At 40.6% G+C, this 6,015-nt stretch overlaps 1 long non-coding RNA gene across 1 annotated transcript; it reads left to right on the top strand.

Annotated features, from left to right (window-relative positions):
* The first annotated feature begins 943 nt into the window (after nt 1-943).
* LOC132041555 (uncharacterized) lies at nt 944-3,029 on the top strand. Its single transcript, XR_009411104.1, has 2 exons — nt 944-1,511; nt 2,736-3,029. It is a non-coding gene; the product is annotated as an uncharacterized LOC132041555 (long non-coding RNA).
* The last annotated feature ends 2,986 nt before the right edge of the window (nt 3,030-6,015 follow it).

Raw genomic sequence — 6,015 nt, forward strand, 5'->3', positions numbered from 1 at the left:
GACCTCCCCGAAGTATTATAATGCACCATGAGGTCAGTTTAACATTCGAGGACGAATGTTTTAAAGGGGGGAGGATGTTATATCCCGCATTTTGTATAATCGGATAATTCGAGACAATCGCGGGAAGACGATAAGCAAGGCCACATTTTATTTTGTTTGGCATATGTGCTGCTTGTGAAAAATTTAGAAGTAAAAACTAATGAGGAAGGTCAAGGGCATAAAGGGAAATTTGCAGTATGACTCGTGGAAATATGGAGAAAGACGAAGGGCAAATTTGGAAGTTGGAAAAATATTTCATAAATTACAAGAGTTAGCCCAAAAATACAAAGTGGGCTTGAATTTTTTTTTAGAAAAAAAAAAACCAAGGCCCAACTGACGGCCATGAATGGGCTAGGCCCATGACTAATTAATGTCATGGTAGGAAATAAGATGACTAAGTCATCTTTATCCAATAATTCTCTAGAATTTTCAAGACAAAAAAAGCAAGAAAAGAGAGAGAGGAGAGAAAATCTAGGCCATTCGGCCATAGAGAAAATTCCCAAGAAAAATTTGCAAAAATTCTTCAAAAATCATTTTCTACCAAGTAAAGGGTGCTTAACAAGGTGGAGTAGTCATTGGAATAAGAAAACACAAGTTCTTGAAGTTACAACTTTGGCTAAGTTGGAGGATCAAGGAAGAAGGTGAGAATTCATCTCCTTTAGATGTTATGAATATTTATATGTGTTGTAGTGTGCAAAAAAAATGGATGAAATTCATGAAGGAAAGGAAAATAGAGGGTGGCCGTGTATGTATATATATATGTGTGTGTAGAAAGTGTGTTTTAATTATCTTGACTAGTGTTGGTTGTTATTGTTGTGAATGATGTGTTGATAATGGAAAGTTGAATGAATTTGGAGAGAAAATTGTGTGTGTGCATGATGAGTGTGTGTGTGTCGTGGCCGTGTATACATGATGTATGGCCGTGTATATTGGTGAGTTGTGGAAGAATAATGAGCAAGTTATATTTAATGTTTTAGTTATTGTGTTGTAGATTTTATATTGCAAATAAAGGATTGATAAGTTTGGTGAAGTATTGATAATTGGAAGATTATGTATATTGAAAGACAATGTTCTTGCATGGGTAGTATGAAATGGTATTAGTATGACGTTGTTGGAATATATATTATAAGGTTGCTATTGTGTTCATTGAAGTCGGAAGGTTTTGAAGAAAGTAGTAAATTGAGATCATGCATTTTGAATGGAATATGTGAATTGCTAGTGTGATTGTTGAATTATGTTAATAGTTTGGCCGGGTTTGAATTCCCGGATTGTGATTGATGAGAAATTTGGCTATATTGAATGTTGAGGATGGTATATTGACAGAGGAAGTGCTGCCGAAATTTCGGTAGCCAAGTGTTTCCTTAAGATTCTAACTCTAAGAACCCTAATAAGAGTTTTGGTAAACATGACCAATTTGCAGATTTTGACGAGATTGCGACGTGAATTTGGAATAGCAAAAGGAGCGGAAAGAGGTATGTAAGGTTTCACCTTTCTTTCTATGGCATGTCTTAGACGTAATGAGTTGGGTACGAGCCTCGGGGACAACTCTATTCCCCGGAATCCGCATCCAAAGTTTTCCTTTTTCCTTCAGTAGAATTGAATTAGAAAGTGCGCGAAATGTTGGAAAGACCTTCTAAACCCCTAGAACTTGCATAAAGAGGACCCGATTATCTTAAATCATTATAAATAACGCTATGACACGTAGCATATGTAATTTATGTACGCTATCTCACTCGGCCCGAGGTGGGCCCACTGTTCCCGGAATTTTCCTATCACCTCGTTTGACTTGTTTTGGAGTAGAATCCTAAGGAAATCCTTGACCCTTGTCCCGATTGTCAAACGATAAGTACAGTATCATCCTAGTGCAAGTGTATCCATGATGAATGTGATCTTATAGCGATAACGATGAAGCCAAAGATGAGAAAAGTGCCTACGTTAGATATGTAGATGATATACTTTGCTATAGAAATGAAAATATGAGAATGTTAACTATTTCTGGATATCCCAAGTCTATTATAGGTAATGACTATTCTAAGGATTCTAAATACATGGAATTATGCCTTATGACCCCGATTGATGTGTGTACCCGACATACGTATATGTATATGATAAGTATCGACGCTATATAGTACGCTCGATAAATATATATATATATAAGTATGTGCGGTAAATATATATGACAAAAAGAATATATATATATGTATATGATATGAGTATATGTATATGACGAAAGAGCCGGGCGCTATAGACGCCGATATTTATACATGAAATATGCATATATTTACGGGGAAGATGGAGATAAGGGCGAGGAGCGTTATATACGCATATCCACCGATCAGTTGGCATTACATGACATGATATCGTCCCGGACGCGGGATGCCCGGACGCGGGATGTGTATAAAAGGGTTAAATGGATCGGCTGCCGACGCCTCGGCAATATGATATGTTCTATTCTTATATGTATATATATATATATATAGGTAAGATTCTTAAAGGAAAGCTAAGCAAGCGTGGCATTTGCCCAAGGGCACTTATATGTACAGGTTATGTTTCTATCCCAGGACATGTGTTGTAATTCTTTTATGTCGTTATACATGATTTATGTTTTTCGCATATTACTATCCATGCCTTACATACTCGGTACACTATTCGTACTGACGTCCCTTCTTGTGGACGCTGCGTTTCATGCCGCGCAGGTCAGCAGACAGGCGGATTTGATCTTTAGGAGCTCTACCAGCCGTACTTGACAGCGCTCCAGTTGTTCCGGAGCCTCACTTCCTTGGTACTATTTTGTGTATCTATTTTCGGGCACGACAGCACTCGGCCCTTTCTATGTATAAGTGTACTATGTCTAGAGGCTCGTAGACAGATATGTACAGTCAGTTATGTACAGTTAAATATGTGGTATTTTGGCATCTTAATGCTGTTGTATGAAGCGATAGCGAAGCTAACTGATCTATGTTCATAATGACGCTGCTAATGTTAATGTTCAGTTCAAAAAAAAAAAAACGGCACTGTTCATACGACTTGCTAAGAGGTACAGGTAAAATGATAGGTAAGGCGATAATGAACTAAAACAGGATCTTCATACTGACACTCCTTTATCTCAGCTACCAAAGATGACATCGCTGTATCCTGAACTGTAACTCCTATATCACCTGAATCTAACAACTGAACTCCAAGGCTAGCCAACTGACGAACTTCGCGGACTATCTCCCTTTTCTCTGGCTGCACATATGACAGGCTACCCATGGATTTACGACTAAGAGCATCATCTACTTCATTGGCCTTCCCGGGATAGTAGCTGAACATCAACATCATGATCTTTCAAGAACTCTAGCCAGTATGCGCCTCGACGTAAATTCAAGTCCTTCTGCTTAATGATATACTGGAGGATCTTGTGATCAGTATAAATATCAACATGAACACCGTATAAGTAGTGTCTCCACATCTTTAAGTCATGGATCACTGCAGCTAACTCAAAATCATGGGTTGGATAATTCTTCTCGTGCTTCTTCAGCTGTCTAGAAGTATAGGAAACAACCTTACCATGTTACATTAATACACAACCCAATCCAATACCTGAAGCATCACAATATATCACATAGCTATCTTTTCCCTCCGAAAGAGTCAAGACGGGTGCTAAGGTCAACTTGTCCTTTAATTTCTGAAAACTCCGCTCACATGCATCTGTCCACTGGAACTTAGCTGATTTCTGAGTCAGCTTGGTTAATGGGGCTGAAAGAGAAGAAAATCCTTCCACAAACCTTCTATAATATCCTGCTAGACCCAAGAAACTACGTATCTCTGTTGGTGTCGTGGGCCTTGGCCAATTCTTCACAGCTTCAATCTTTTGAGTATCCACCCTAACACCTTCATCTGAAATAATGTGACCAAGAAAAGCCACAGAGTTTAACCAGAACTCACACTTGGAAAACTTCGCATATAATTCTCTAAGCACTGCACGTAGATAATCTGCATGTTCAGCCTCTGACGGTGAATAAACCAGAATATCATCTATAAACACAATCATGAACAAATCTAAGAAAGGTCTGAATACACGATTCATCAAGTCCATGAATATAGCTAGAGCATTAGTTAACCCGAATGACATGACACTGAACTCATAGTGCCCATATCTAGTCCTGAATGCCGTCTTTAGAATGTCTTCCTCCTTCACCCTAACCTGATGATATCCCGATCTCAAATCTATCTTTGAGAAATATCTGGCACCCTGCAGCTGGTCAAATAAATCATCAATCCTCGGAAGCGGATACTTATTCTTTATAGTCACTTTATTCAATTGCCTGTAATCAATACACATTCGCAAAGAGCCATCCTTCTTTCTTACAAATAATACCGGCGCTCCCCACGGCGATGTACTGGGCCTAATAAAGCCCTTCTCGAGTAAATCCCTCAATTGCTCCTTCAATTCTTTCAACTCCGCAGGTGCCATTCTATAAGGAGGAATAGATATTGGCTGAGTATCTGGCAATAGATCAATAGTAAAATCAATCTCCCATTCCGGCGGAATGCCTGGAAGCTCATCTGGAAACACCTTTAGAAACTCATTGACCACAGGAACAGACTGAAGGGTCGGTGACTCTGCTTGTACATCCTGAACCCGAACTAGGTGATAAATATACCCTTTTCTAATCATCTTTCTTGCCTTAAGGTAGGAAATAAACCTACACCTTAGCGAAGTAGCATTTCCCTTCCACTCTAAGACTGGCTCACCTGGAATCTGGAATCGAACTATCTTTGTTCTGCAATCAGCATCAGCATAACCGGAAGCACCAATCCATGCCCATAATAACATCAAAATCAATCATGTCTAACTCAATCAAATCGCAAGGTATGGTGATTACAAACTATCACTACACAGCCTCGATATACTCGCCTAGCTATAACTGGATCACCAACTGGCGTAGACACCTCAAACGGTTTAATCGATTCAGGCTCTATCCCAAACTTGCCAGCAACAAATGGAGTAACATATGATAAGGTGGAACCTGGGTCAATCAGGGCGTATACATCATAGGAGGAGATTGATAATATACCTGTAACAACATCAGAAGACGACTCATGATCCTGTCTACCAGCTAGTTTATAGATGCAGTTCTGAGGACCGCTCGAACCAGATGTTGCACTCCTTGCTCTACCACGTCCTACCGGTGTCTGAGAACCTTGCCCTGGAGGGCGTATAGATGAAGAAGAACCAGCTACGGACCCTGTAGGCTGAACAATATCTATACCACCCATCGTCAGATGCTCCCTCATCTCATTGCCTGGCTGGCCACAAGCATAACAAGCATCTGATCCCAATCGACGCTGTCCAGCGTGCAGCTTACTACACTAGGCACACCGTAAAAAAGGTGGTCTCACCTGGCCTGGCTCCGGTATGTACTGAGAAGCTGAAGCTCTAAAACTCTGACCTGCTCCGAAAATAAAAGGCCGATCAAATCTCTGGCCTGAAAACTGCGGAGGTGCACTCCTTACTGAATGGAATGGATACCGAGAATGTTGTTGCCTCCGTCCTCCCCTAAACTCTCCAACTATATCTAACGATCTAGCCCTCTTACCATGGCCCTGGTTACGTTCACGTTCTGTCCTCCGCTGATGCTTACGATCTTCCAGATTCTGTGTATATGCCTATTATGAAAAATATCCATACCCGGCTGTAACGCAACTGTCGTGCACTCATCAATCAAATATGGCCCTAGACCAGCCACGAAATGATGAACTCGATCCTCCATCTCAGCCACCATAGCTGGGGCATATCTAGCCAAGGAATCAAAGTATACACTGTACTCCTGAACACTCATACTGCCCTGCTGAATATGTAAAAACCTGTCTGCTCGGGCTCGCCGAACCTCTGGCTGTAAATAATGGCGAATAAAAGCATCCGAAAACTCTCGCCAAACGGCTGGAGAGGCATTCTCTCCCATAGATAGCTCCCATGTCTGATACCACTGC

This window comes from Lycium ferocissimum, unplaced genomic scaffold (genome assembly GCF_029784015.1).
Source record: "Lycium ferocissimum isolate CSIRO_LF1 unplaced genomic scaffold, AGI_CSIRO_Lferr_CH_V1 ctg10674, whole genome shotgun sequence".
Classification (NCBI taxonomy): domain Eukaryota; kingdom Viridiplantae; phylum Streptophyta; class Magnoliopsida; order Solanales; family Solanaceae; genus Lycium; species Lycium ferocissimum.